Source organism: Bos taurus, chromosome 2 (genome assembly GCF_002263795.3).
Source record: "Bos taurus isolate L1 Dominette 01449 registration number 42190680 breed Hereford chromosome 2, ARS-UCD2.0, whole genome shotgun sequence".
In the NCBI taxonomy this organism is placed as follows: domain Eukaryota; kingdom Metazoa; phylum Chordata; class Mammalia; order Artiodactyla; family Bovidae; genus Bos; species Bos taurus.
The window spans coordinates 60,940,046-60,953,549 of NC_037329.1; the positions used below are offsets into that span (position 1 = coordinate 60,940,046).

Here is a 13,504-nt window from a genome sequence, read left to right on the forward strand (position 1 = left end):
TTGCCACATTCAAATATATAGAACTCTGTCCTTCAAAGGGGGAAGGTGGATAACGAGTAGTCAGCTAGCAATCTCTTTCCCAGGTGGTTCAGTGGCAAAGAATCTGCCTGCTAATGCAAGAGATGCAGTTTCAATCCCTGGGTTGGGAAGATGCCCTGGAAGAGGAAATGGCAACCCACTCCAGTATTCTTGCCTGGAAAATTCCATGGATGGAGGAGCCTGACAGGTTACAGTCCATGTAATCACAAAGAGTCGGACACGACTGAGTGAGCACACTCACAGGAACCACATCCAATATCTTTCATGCTCTGCTTTTCTTATTTTCAATTAAAATTTTTTTTTAAATTTTTATTTGGGGGGTACATATCACATGGCATATGGGATCTTGGTTCCCGAACCACTGATTGAACCCATGCTCCCTGCAGTGGAAGCAGACTCTTAACCACTGGACCAGCAGGGAAGTCCTGCCCTGCTTTCTTGAGAATTGCTGAAGTTGCTGAGTACTCCCATCCATCTTTCCTCAACCTTCCTTGGTCAAGCCTGCCTGAAAAGATTCCCTAGTCTAAACTCTAGTTATGAGAAAAACTACAGGAAACTGTCCATATCCATAAGCCTGACTTAGAATTCTGGTTCTACCACATCTTTAGTGAATGACTTTAAACAAGACAGTTGACTCTTGAGGAACTTAGTTGCCTCAAATGTAAAACTTGCTTCAATTAAGGAAGACTGGACGAGATAATGGGGGCTGCCAAGGTGACACTAGTGGTCAAGCACCCACCTGACAATACAGGAGACATAAGAGATATGGGTTCTATCCCTGGGTCAGGAAGATTCCCTGGAGGAGGGTATGGCAACCCACTCCAGTGGTCTTGCCTGGAGAATCCCATGGACCGAGGAGCCTGGTGGGCTACAGTCCATGGGGGTCACACAAAGTCAGACACAACTGAAGTGACTCGGCACACACGCATGGCCTAGATAACAATCTACAGTCCCATTTAGTTCAAAGATGATGTGAAATTAACTTTTCCAATAGTTAGAGTGTCTAACAGTCCTGCCAAGGGCACCAAGGTAAAAGAGACACACTGGTCATAAAGTGAGTAAGACTTCTAAAATTCTTGTCAGCCTTTACCTGCAGCGATAGGCTTGAATTGTGCCTTAAGCTCAGGTAGAAATCTGTCTGCCTGAATTTCAATAGAAATTAGAGAGACAAAGCTGCTAGGATGCAAAACCAGGAGTGAACTTATCTGAGGGAACTAGGGAGGAAGGAGGGGAAATTGAAACTTCAGGGCAAAAACATCTTTGAAAGACAATTCTCCATGCATCTCTGCTCATACTACAAGCCAGATACTGACTGCTTTTGTTCCAGACTATCTGCCCCAGCATGTCTGTATAAAGAATAGTCTTGGAAGATAGAGATAGCATCTCTCTCCAAAGCAAAGGGCAAGTGTGCTAACTGTCCATAAAACAGAGATGTCTTCCTCTGGAGCTAAGGGCAGGCATGCTTACTGCCCATTATAAAAGATTTTGGTTCCCTAAGCTCAGGATGCCCCTCTTGTAACTCAGTCCACTACATGTCTGTATCACTTGGCTTGCTTCATATCATCCGGAGAGAAGAAAGGGGACAGGGCACTGTCACAAATGCTGATACTCTGGCTACTGCTACTGTGGGAAGTAATGAGGTTTTTTGTCTCTGAAACAGGAGTCCAGCAGCATCCATGAAACTGTTGTGGGCTAACTGATTGGGCTTGCAAGTTGCAAGTAGAGTAAAATCCCAGATCTTTCATAGTCTTAGCATTCCTTTCCTCTTTATCACCTCCCCAGCCAGCTTCCCTGACCTACCTCCCAAATGTAAACAAAGGGCCCTTAGCTTATAATCATCTCCCAGAAAATATAAATATTTTAACACTACACTAAATTATAGAAATCTCAGAATACTTCTCTGTGTATTTTTAAGAACTTTCTGGTTGCAGAAATAATCCCTCCAACACTTAACTCCATGCTGTGGTTAAACCCTCAGCATAAAATATTAAAAGAATATTTAACAATAGTAATGGACATTTCCTGTATGTATCAACCACATGAGTCAGAAGAAAGGGGTTGTGTATCAAACCCAAAGTTCAAGGAATGTGCATTTATCTCCAGCTTTTATCCTCTAACATTATCAGGCTGAGTTGCTGACAGCTGATTTTTTTCTTCTTTTTATGAACTGGAAAGTTAAGGGAATGAGGCTGCAAGTAACAGGCTAAGCTGACAGTGGGTGAAACTGTCCACACTGTTTAACTTCCCTATATTAAAACCCTTGGTCACCAGAGATACACACAAAGAATGATCAGATAGGAAATAATCTACTCTTGGTCATGCCCTGCAATCTGTTGTCATCTGCCAGAGCTACAGCAGAAGTCAAACACTGAACAGTAATAAAAAAGATAGTGATCAACTCTGCCAATGCCATTCATTTCCAATCCATCTGTACTCCGTGTACATCAGAAATTCATCCCTCAGAGAGCAAGAACGTGCATGTTTCAGTCATTAAACCCAAGCATGACTCTTCTCTCCCCTATGAGAAAAGTCTATAGTGAAAGCCACCTTTCTAAATTTCATTCTCTTCAGAAAATCAGTATAAGACTGTCCATTTTCATAACCACAGTCACACTGACAAACAGCCTCCTGTTTTTCCTATGGGAATGGCTTTACAGTAAGATCATCAAATATTAGAGCTAACTGGGACTTTGGAAGTCTCCCAACCCAAACCTTCTTTTTCACATGATGCTCAGAAGGAGCTAGTGATCGCCTAGAGTGCACAACAGTGTCCATGTTTCTATGGCTCTTTCTACAACATCCCTCTGCCTCAGGGCTCTTGCATTTGTTGTTTCCTCTGTCTGGAATGCTCTTCCCAAGTCATGGTTGCAAGGCACGTTCCTTCACCTCCTTCAAAATTGAAATGTCTTAGTGAGCCCTTCCCTGCCTATCCTGTTTTATAATTGCATCCATCCACACTTGCTATCCACTTTTCTGTTATATTTTCTTCATAGAACAATCACCTTCCAACGTATTCTATAATTTACTTACTTGCTTATGGTCTCTTCCCACACTAGAATGTAAGCTGCATGTAGTCGGGGAATTTGTGAATTGGCTAGCCATCACAGATATTCAATGGATATTTATTGGCAAAATGAGCAATCTACCCCAACATGCCTACATCTAGAGATCACAAATCCAAATTTCTATAGGAAACAGGCAGGAAATGTCAGGGTCAGGTAGGGACAATGGCAAACCAGAGATCTCATGCTACCACCTAAAAAGGCCAGCATTACTCAGCACAAGTGTATCACTGCCATGTGACACTACTGTTTTTATTTTGATTTTCTACAGGGAAACCACAAACTGGAATTTGGAGATAAAAAGTAAAATCTACTGATTTTTAAAGAATTTTTTTTTTTAAATGCTGCACTGCATGGTTTGTGGAATGTTAGCTCCCCAATCAGAGATCAAACCTGAGGTCAAACCTGTGCTCCCTGTAGTGGAAATTCAAAGTCCTAACCATTGGACTGCCAGGAAATTCCTGAGAAAAACTTTTTTTAATTAAATACTGAGCATACTGTTTAAACTGAGCAGACTGTTCAAACAGTACTGATTTTGGACCTCTCTTCAACCCAAACTAGAAAGTGGTTGGAACAGGGGCAGGGAGAGGTAGGGGAAGAAGTTATACCTCAGAAAAGCTTCTCCTTTTCCTCTGTGTGTCACTGCAGGGCTTAGAAAGAGGAACAGCCAGTCAGGTTTTACCTAGCCTAAGAAGCCAAGAGATTAATTGAAGAACTGGTTCATGGAGGTTCAGAATAATCACTGCACCTCAGAATTTCCCCAAATAGATCAGAAAGTCTCTCTCTCAGAAGGAACAAACCCAAGAGGTTTTTCAGTGTGTGTTTCATGAAAACCACTCTGTTCCCACAGGCTTGGCTAAGTCTTCATAAAAAGTTAATTGACTAAGGAATTACATGTAAGACCTGAAACCATGAAATTTCTGGAAGAAAACATAGGCAAATGCCCGCTGACATGAGTCTTAGCAATGATTTTTTTAGGTAATGACCCCTAAAGCATAAGCAATAAAATGAAAAATAAACAAGTGGGACTACATTAAAATAAAAAAGCTTCTGGACAGCAAAGGAAACAATCAATCAATGAAAAGATAACCTGTGAAATGGGAAAAAAATATTTGCAAACATTATGTCTGATAAGGGGTTAATATCTAAAATATGTATTTTAATAAAAACTCATACAACTCAATACGAAAATAACAAAAACAAATCATACAAGTAAAAGTGGACAAAGAACACACTTCTTTTTCCAAAGAAGACACATGACTGGTCAACAGGTACATGACAAGGTAGTCAACGTTACACATTATCAAGGAAATGCAACTCAAAACCACAATGAGAAATCACCTCATGCCTCTCAGAGTGACTATCAACCAAAAGCTAACAGATAACAAGTGCTATAAAGGATGTGGAGAAACGGGAGCCTCTGTGTACTGTGAGAAAGTAAATTGGTACAGCCACTCTGGAAAACAGTATGGAGGTTCCTTAAAAATTAAAAATAGAATTACTATGTGATCCAGCAATTCCACTTCTGAAAATATATCCAAAGGAAACAAAAACCCTATGTCAAAGAGATATCTGCACCTCATAGTCACTAGCAACATTATTTATGACAGAAGTTATTATAGAGAGAAAAAAGGAACAGATGGGTTTTTCCTTAGAAAGAGGAACGGACAAGTTTTACCTAGCCTAAGAAGCCAAGAGATTAATTGATGAACTGCACAGCAAAGGAAACAATCAATCAAATGAAATACATACACACACACACACACACACACGTGTGTGTATGAAATTACTCAACCATAAAGGAAGGAAATCTTGCCATTTGTGACCACATGGACCTGCCAGCAAATTTGGAAAACTCAGCAGTGGCCATAGGACTGGAAAAGGTCAGTTTTCATTCCAATCCGAAAGAAAGGCAATGCCAAAGAATGCTCAAACTACCGCACAATTGCACTCATCTCACACGCTAGTAAAGTAATGCTCAAAATTCTCCAAGCCAGGCTTCAGCAATATGTGAACTGTGAACTTCCTGATGTTCAAGCTGGTTTTAGAAAGGGCAGAGGCACCAGAGATCAAATTGCCAACATCCGCTGGATCATGGAAAAAGCAAGAGAGTTCCAGAAAAGCATCTATTTCTGCTTTATTGACTATGCCAAAGCATTTGACTGTGTGGATCACAATAAACTGTGGAAAATTCTGAAAGAGATGGGAATACCAGACCACCTGATCTGCCTCTTGAGAAACCTATATGCAGGTCAGGAAGCAACAGTTAGAACTGGACATGGAACAACAGACTGGTTCCAAACAGGAAAAGGAGTTCATCAAGGCTGTATATTGTCACCCTGCTTATTTAACTTATATGCAGAGTACATCATGAGAAACGCTGGACTGGAAGAAACACAAGCTGGAATCAAGATTGCCAGGAGAAATATCAATAACCTCAGATACGCAGATGACACCACCCTTATGGCAGAAAGTGAAGAGGAACTAAAAAGCCTCTTGATGAAAGTGAAAGTGGAGAGTGAAAAAGTTGGCTTAAAGCTCAACATTCAGAAAACGAAGATCATGGCATCCGGTCCCATCACTTCATGGGAAATATATGGGGAAACAGTGGAAACAGTGTCAGACTTTATTTTTCTGGGCTCCAAAATCACTACAGATGGTGACCGCAGCCATGAAATTAAAAGACGCTTACTCCTTGGAAGGAAAGTGATGACCAACCTAGATAGTATATTCAAAAGCAGAGACATTACTTTGCCAACAAAGGTTCGTCTAGTCAAGGCTATGGTTTTTCCTGTGGTCATGTATGGATGTGAGAGTTGGACTGTGAAGAAGGCTTAGTGCTGAAGAATTGATGCTTTTGAACTGTGGTGTTGGAGAAGACTCTTGAGAGTCCCTTGGACTGCAAGGAGATCCTACCAGTCCATTCTGAAGGAGATCAGCCCTGGGAGTTCTTTGGAAGGAATGATGCTAAAGCTGAAACTCCAGTACTTTGGCCACCTCATGCGAAGAGTTGGCTCATTGGAAAAGACTCTGATGCTGGGAGGGATTGGGGGCAAGAGGAGAAGGGGACAACAGAGGATGAGATGGCTGGATGGCATCACTGACTCGATGGACATGAGTCTCAGTGAACTCTGGGAGTTGGTGATGGACAGGGAGGTCTGGCATGCTGCGATTCATGGGGTCGCAAAGAGTCGGACACAACTGAGGAACTGATCTGATCTGATCTGGACCTTGAAGGTATAATGCTAAGTTAAAAAGAAATCAGAGGAAGACAAACTCTGTATGATCTCATATATATGGAATCTTAATTAAAAAAAGAAAGAAAAAACTGAACTTCTAGAAAAAGAAATCAGATTTGTGGTTACCAGAACTGGGAGATGGGGGAAGGGGGAATCATTTGAAAGTAATCAAAAGTCACAAACTTCTGGTTATAAGGAAGAATTAAGGACATAATACACAATAAGATGACTACATTTAACACTGCTGAATGGTACATATGAAAATTGTTATAGAGTAAATACTAAGAGGTCTCAGCACTATCTAAATGAGATGATGGATATTACCTAAACTTATTATGGTAGTCATTTTACAAGATATATAAGTCAAATCATAAGTTCAAGGTATGATTTTTAAGTCAAATCACACCTTTTTAAACTTATACAATGCCATGTGTCAATTATATCTCAATAAAACTGAGGGCAGGGGATTTTTAAAACTGTTGACAGTTCCCAAGAAAATAAAAGTCAAAAGCTTTGCCTCAGTGGACAAAGGGTATTCTCAATAACGAAGAGAGGACTAGCCAGGCCAGCCTGGCTGGACTCACACTCCTCCCAGCCACGTGGACATTGTCAAGTGCAGGGCAGGATCCTAGGGTTTTCTTGGGTTAGTCAGAGTCAGCATACCCAGGAGCAGGGACTTCCACTGGACCCATCTGTTTCCATTTCCCCTTCCCCCATCTCATCCTCAACCCAGACTTCAGCAAAGCTATTCTGCTAGCCTAGCAGGCTTCATGGAGGGTAGATGCATAGAGGGTGGGAGTCAGGGGGAGGACTAGAAACCTCCCCAAGGGAACCACAACCATTAGTACTTTTAAGGAAAATCCATTTTCGGATTGCCCTCACATATCTTCACTGTGGCCATGTTAGGTTAGAAGCTTCTTGCCAGTCTCTTTGTCCCCCTCTGCCACCTCTCTGCCTCGTCACCCAAGGCTTACTACCAACCTCAGCCCTCTTACCTGGCCTGACTTTTTCCATGGGATTTATCCCAGGTGGTCCTTGGCTCAGGCCCTAAATAAAGGAAGAGGGTCAGACATCAAAACAACGGGATGACTGAGTAGAAGCAACAAAGGAAGTTTCAATTCAAACGTTCAAAACTTCTACTTAACGTCCTCTCCTCTTTATCCCCAACATGCATCAGAGAAAACACAGGTCCTGAGGCTGGGAGCAAAGCAGAGTCAGCACAGACCTTACGTCACCAGGCAGCAAGCTTCCAGGATCCAGGTATCACTCCACTCTCTCTCTCTCTTCCTTAGAATTAGACCAGAAGTGAGAGAGGAGACACAGAAATGTCTACTTGAATTGAAAAATGAAGTCAGATGTTTTCTGGCAGGAAGCAAGTAGATGCGGCTGATGCGCTTGACCATGGTGGACATTTTCCATAAATTAAAACCTATAACTCCACAGTTTCACACAAACGCATTTGAAGCTTTGTCATTTGATTAAAAAAAAATGTATTGGCAAGTGTATTGCAATGTCCAATATTTTATTTTCTCAATAACTTATAAGTATAGCAGGTTAAAGATGATGGCTTTAGGTGAAAATAATAAGTATCATTAATAATAACTTGATAAAGGTTAATATATACTTTTCAGTATATTTCCAAGAACTCAAGAGAGTGAATAAGTCTAAGAGCTGGATAACAAATCTTCTGCAGTTCAGGCTATTTCCAATTCTTTGCTTTTAATAAAATTGGAAGAGGACCAAACTGAGCTGGCAAATGATGTATCATTATTAAAATAAATTTTGTGGTATATCACTATGTGATTGTTGTCATATAATGTGAAGGAATTCAAACTGATATCATAAATCTTCTTCCATAACTATTTATTTTATGTGAAATTTTTTATTTGCATCTATAAAAAATAGGAATAGAATTGATGCAGCACCCTGCCTCTTCCCAGCTATAAGTCATACTTACCCATGAATACAGGAACTCATTGTTAGAAGCCCAATCACGTCATTCAGGAATTGTCTTTGCAAAACTTTTTTTATACTATTTTTGACTAATATTCAAATTAGGATGTTATTATGATGCTGTGGTCAATAGCACACTAATAGTGCATCTGTGTACTACTACTACTAATTATAATGATAACTCAATCACGAAGAAGTTTTTAGTACTTGGAGTTTTATGATCACAGGATATAAAGAAAGGACTCAATTTTAATTCGTGCATTTTTTGTTTGTTTTAGAAGAACATGACAGAATGATCAATAAAAAACTTTAAAGCATAAACAACCATACATTAGGATAAGATTTTGTGGAATAAGCAGAATAGATGGAAAATAAAGATGTAAAATATTCAAATGCTAAAGGGAAGTTTGTTTATATATTCAAAAATAGTTAGTGATGAGTATCAAATTCCTTGGGTTTTTAGATTCCACTGAACAGATTTAAGAGAATAATGTAGGAGATTTATTTTTAAATGTCAATGTTTAGAATAAAAGTTATAGACTTTGCTATGCTAATTTTCTTAGGTATGATAATAGAATTTATTATCTCAAGATAGGAAAATGTCCTTATTCTTAAAAGAGGTCCCAGATGTCATGAAATCTGTCCATATTCATATATCAACAGGGCTATTATTAATGTACTGCTTTTATTTCAGTTGACTCCTTTTCTTTAGCAAGTTCATTTGGAAAGAAAACACTATGTCATTAGCACAAATAGAAAATCAGCATTACTTGTTATAAAGAGAACATAAACATCAGTAAATAAATGAAAACAAGATGACATTTAAAATTTCTAGCTAGAGTCTGTCACTCACATGATGAATCTAAGCCTGAAATCTACTCTTTCTTACTTAAAAAGAGGGCAGGGTTGTGCTGGGAAAAGCAGTTTACAGAGTGGTAAAAGCATTAAAGCAACCTGAGATCGAATCTGACTTCTTTTTTTTTCTCTCAGATGAAGGTGGGATGAGAGACAGCTAAAACCTCAGTCTTTTGCATGCCAAATGGGTTAGGTACAGGAGGCTAGGAGAACACACAGAGGGGATGGGGGTCCCAGGAAGGCCACAAAGGGACATAAAAATCAAGCTCTATGGATGGAAAAAAAAAAAAAAGCATGTGTGAGGAACTAAAATTTCAGTATGATTTGCGTTAACTGAACCTCCTGCTTTTCTTGGGAGAGTTGTAGTTCTCTCTTACTGTCCCAGAATCATCATTAACAATACCCTCTTACATTTGCAAGTATTATTTTGTCTGGACAATCAACTATAGGTCTCCCTAAGTATGACCAGAATGTGTGGAGCATGGTGAGAAGAAGCAAGAAATGAGGCCAGAGAGGTGGGCAGAGCCCAGCTGAAGCTCGAGGGCAATAGGGCATTCAGTCAGGGGACTGCCACAATGAGACTGCATTGAGAAGGCTATGTAAATAATGGACTGGGGGGCAGAAGTGAGGAGGGTAACATCCATGGGAAAGAGGAGAAATGATCTGAGGCAAATGATTTTTTGGAGGTGGATTCACAAGGGCTTGGTTATTGTGGGCACTGGATCAGGAGTAACAGAACAAGACGAGCAAGGATGATAACCAAATTTTGGCTTGAGCAACTGTTTGAATGGTAGTACTATTCGCTGAAAGTGAAGATGCAAGGAAAAGAGCAAGGTTATGGAAGAGCTAAGTATCACTTGGGTCAGACTGAGTGTGCTTAGTGGATGTGCTTAGTGGACATCCAAGTGGATATGTGTATTGGAACCTACATGCACATGATGTAGCTGATGAATTGGGATCTGTCAGCATGAAATTAGAGTTTCTCAACATATATACACATCACATACAAATGAGGAACCACCATCCCCAAAAGGACCACTGTGATAGTGAATGTCAGAGAGAGGTTGTACGTTCAGAACCCCTACAGTGGTATGAGCAATTTGAAAAAGCCTCTCTCCTGGCAGGTAACTTCTGACAGCCCTCCCTCTGTTTGAGAATCAGTGATGCCAAGGGTATTGGAAGCCAAGCCCATAGATGGGATTGTTCAGGAAGAACAGAGGCCTGGGTAGCACTGAGAGAAGTCCCAGGATACGCAGAGTAGGAGAATATGAGCCAGCAAAAGAGAGTGAGAAGTGGTGTCCACAGAAAGGAGGAAATTCAAGAGAGCGTGGTGTTCCTCAATTGAGAGAGGATGCTTCCAGAAGAACGAAGGGATCAAATGATCCCAAACAGTAACCAACAGAGGCAAGATGGCCAAGAGGTCATGGTAACTCCCAAGAGGAATCCACTGGACCTGACAATGAGGAGGTCTCTACGGCTCTTGTTTGGGCAGTTGATAGGCAAAAGTGGAGGGAGTGGACAGAGGTGAGAGAGAGGAATTTTCTATCAAGACACTTGCCTGTGGCCAAGACAAGAGCAATAAGTGACCCCTGTTTAGCCATGCAGATTTCTTAGCACCAAGAATGTGACCAGAACTTGAGGAAAGGGAGTAGGAATTACAGGTCTCCCACCCAGCCAGTGTCAGTCCACAGAAGCCATCACTGGGCTCCCTGAACTGGGGTGCCACTTGCAACCCCATGCCACCTCTGTTCACATGACCAGTTAGGAGAATCATATTCACATCTGGACATGAGTCTTACCCACTGGTCTGCAGGAACCTCTCCATATATAAGACAGAACTGTATCTCTTATAATCTCAACAGTAACATCAACTCTTACTACTAGACTTTACCACTAGCATACTAGCATGTAGTTTACACTTTGACAATCATATATAACTTATTCTTTATTTCCTATGCCAAAAACACAACTGTCAGCATCTTATAATTAAAGAAAATGAGGATCAGAGAGGTCAGAGTACCTGCCCCAGGCCACACAACTAGTTGGAAGCAAAGCCAGAATTCCAAGTCCCCATTGCCTGCCCCTGCTGAAACATCTCTGCTTCCTACAAGGTTTGCTAAACAGAAACATCTTAGTTAAAATTGCCCAAGGCCTCCTGATACTAAAATTGGGCAAAGTATGCATCTCACTACACCCTTGAGGGAGAGAAAATGGTATAGAAGCTTGACCTCAGTCTGAATGCAGAAGAACCAAATTCAAGTTGTGACCTTGGGTAGCTAATTCACATAACCATCCCACACCTGCTTCCTCATGCATCAAAGTGGGGTGGGTGTTGACTTGGCCATGTACCCAATCACTGTTAAAAAATGAGCACATACCGCCAATATATATGCATTTATTTAGCCTTTCATTTATAAGGGGTTTAATGAAGAAACAGTTCATTTATCATTAAAAGGTATAAAAATAAAATATTTAATAGGATGAAAGAAAGATTAAATAAGGAATATCAAATGTCCTTTTGATTATAATGGCTTCATACCATCATCACCTAATACCTCAAGGCCTAATAAGAACTGAGGTAAGAATTGAGGTGGCAAACAAAACCAACCCAAAGAAAAAGAAAAGCAAGAAGACAAAGTGGTTATCTGAGGAGGCTTTACAAATAGCGGAAGAATGAAGAGAAGCAAAAACCAAGGGAGAGAGGGAAAGGTATATCCAATGAAATACAAAGTTCCAAAAAATAGCTAGAAGAGACAAGAATGCCTTCTTCAATGAACAATGCTCAATAATAGAAGAAAATAACAAAAGGGGAAAGACTAGAGATCTCTTCAGGAAAACTGGAAACATCAAGGGAACATTCCACCCAACAATGGGCACAATAAAGGATAAAAATGGTAGAGACCTTGTAGGTGCTGAAGAGATCAAGAAGAGATGGAAAAAATACACAGAAAACTGTATAAAAAAAGATCTTAATGAACCAGATTACTACAATGGTGTGGTTGGTCTCCCAGAGCCAGACATTCTGGAGTGTGAAGTCAAGTGGGCCTTAAGAAGCACTGCTGTTAATAAAGATAGTGGATATGATGAAATTCCAGCAGAACTTTTCCAGCTGATGAAATCTGTAAAGGATGATGCCATCATGGTTTTACGACCAACCTAGACAGCATGTTAAAAAGCAGAGACATTACTTTGCCAACAAAGTTCCATCTAGTCAAAGCTGTGGTTTTCCCAGTAGTCATGTATGAATGTGAGAGTTGGACTATAAAGAAAGCTGAGCACCAATGAATTGATGCTTTTGAACTGTGGTGTTGGAGAAGACTCTTGAGAGTTCCTTGGACTGCAAGGAGATCCAAACAGTCCATCCTAAAGGAAATCAGTCCTGAATATTCATTGGAAAGACTGATGTTGAAGCTGAAACTCCAATACTTTGGCCACCTGCTGCAAAGAACACTCATTAGAAAAGACCCTGATGCTAGGAAAGATTGAAGGCAGGAAGAGAAGGGGACGACAGAGGATGAGATGGTTGGATGGCTTCACCGACTCAATGGAAATGAGTCTGAGTAAACTATGGGAGTTGGTGATGGACAGGGAGGCCTGGTGTGCTGCAATCCATGGGGTCACCAAGAGTCGCACATGACTGAGTGACTGAACTGAACTGATCAAGGTTTTGCATTCATTATGTCAGCAAATCTGGAAGACCCAGCAGTGGCCACAGGACTGGAAAAGGTCAATCTTCATCCAGATTCCCAAGAAGGGTAGTACCAAAGAATGTGCTAACTATTGAACAATTGTACTCATCTCCCATGCTAGCAAGGTCATGCTTAAAATCTTGCATGCTAGGCTTCAGCATTATGCAAACCAAGAACTTTCAGATGTTCAACCTGGGTTTAGAAAAGGAGAGGAACTAGAGGTCAAATTGCCAACATATGCTGGATTATAGAGAAAGCAAGGGAATTTCAGAAAAACATCTATCTCTGTTTCATTGACTACACTAAAGCCTTTGCCTATGTGGATCATGACAAACTGTGGAAGGCTCTTAGAGAGATGGGAATACCAGACCATCTTACCTGTCTCCTGAGAAACCTGTATGCAGGTGAAAAAGCAACTGTTAAAACCCTGTATGGAACAACTGATTGGTTCAAGATCAAGAAAGGAGTAAAACAGAGCTATCTGCTGTCACCCTGTCTGTTTAACCTATATGCTTAGCACATCATGAGAAATGCAGGGCTGGATGAGTTAACAAGCTGGAATCAAGATAGGCAAAAGAAACATCAACAACCTAAGATATGAGGATGATACCACTCTAATGGCAGAAAATGAAGAGGAATTAAAGATCCTCTTGATGAGGGTGAAGGA

At 40.6% G+C, this 13,504-nt stretch overlaps 1 long non-coding RNA gene across 2 annotated transcripts in view; it reads right to left on the bottom strand.

Moving 5' to 3' along the window:
* Nucleotides 1–13,504, bottom strand: part of LOC112442665 (uncharacterized) — a 308,112-nt gene that overhangs the window by 94,489 nt on the left and 200,119 nt on the right. The window contains exon 8 of one of the 2 annotated variants that reach the window (XR_003030908.2): nt 2,592–7,387. The exons of the other annotated variant lie outside the window; for it this stretch is intronic. This is a non-coding gene — a long non-coding RNA (uncharacterized lncRNA). Of the gene's footprint in view, nt 1–2,591; nt 7,388–13,504 lie in introns of those variants that run through there. 2 annotated transcript variants of the gene reach the window in all.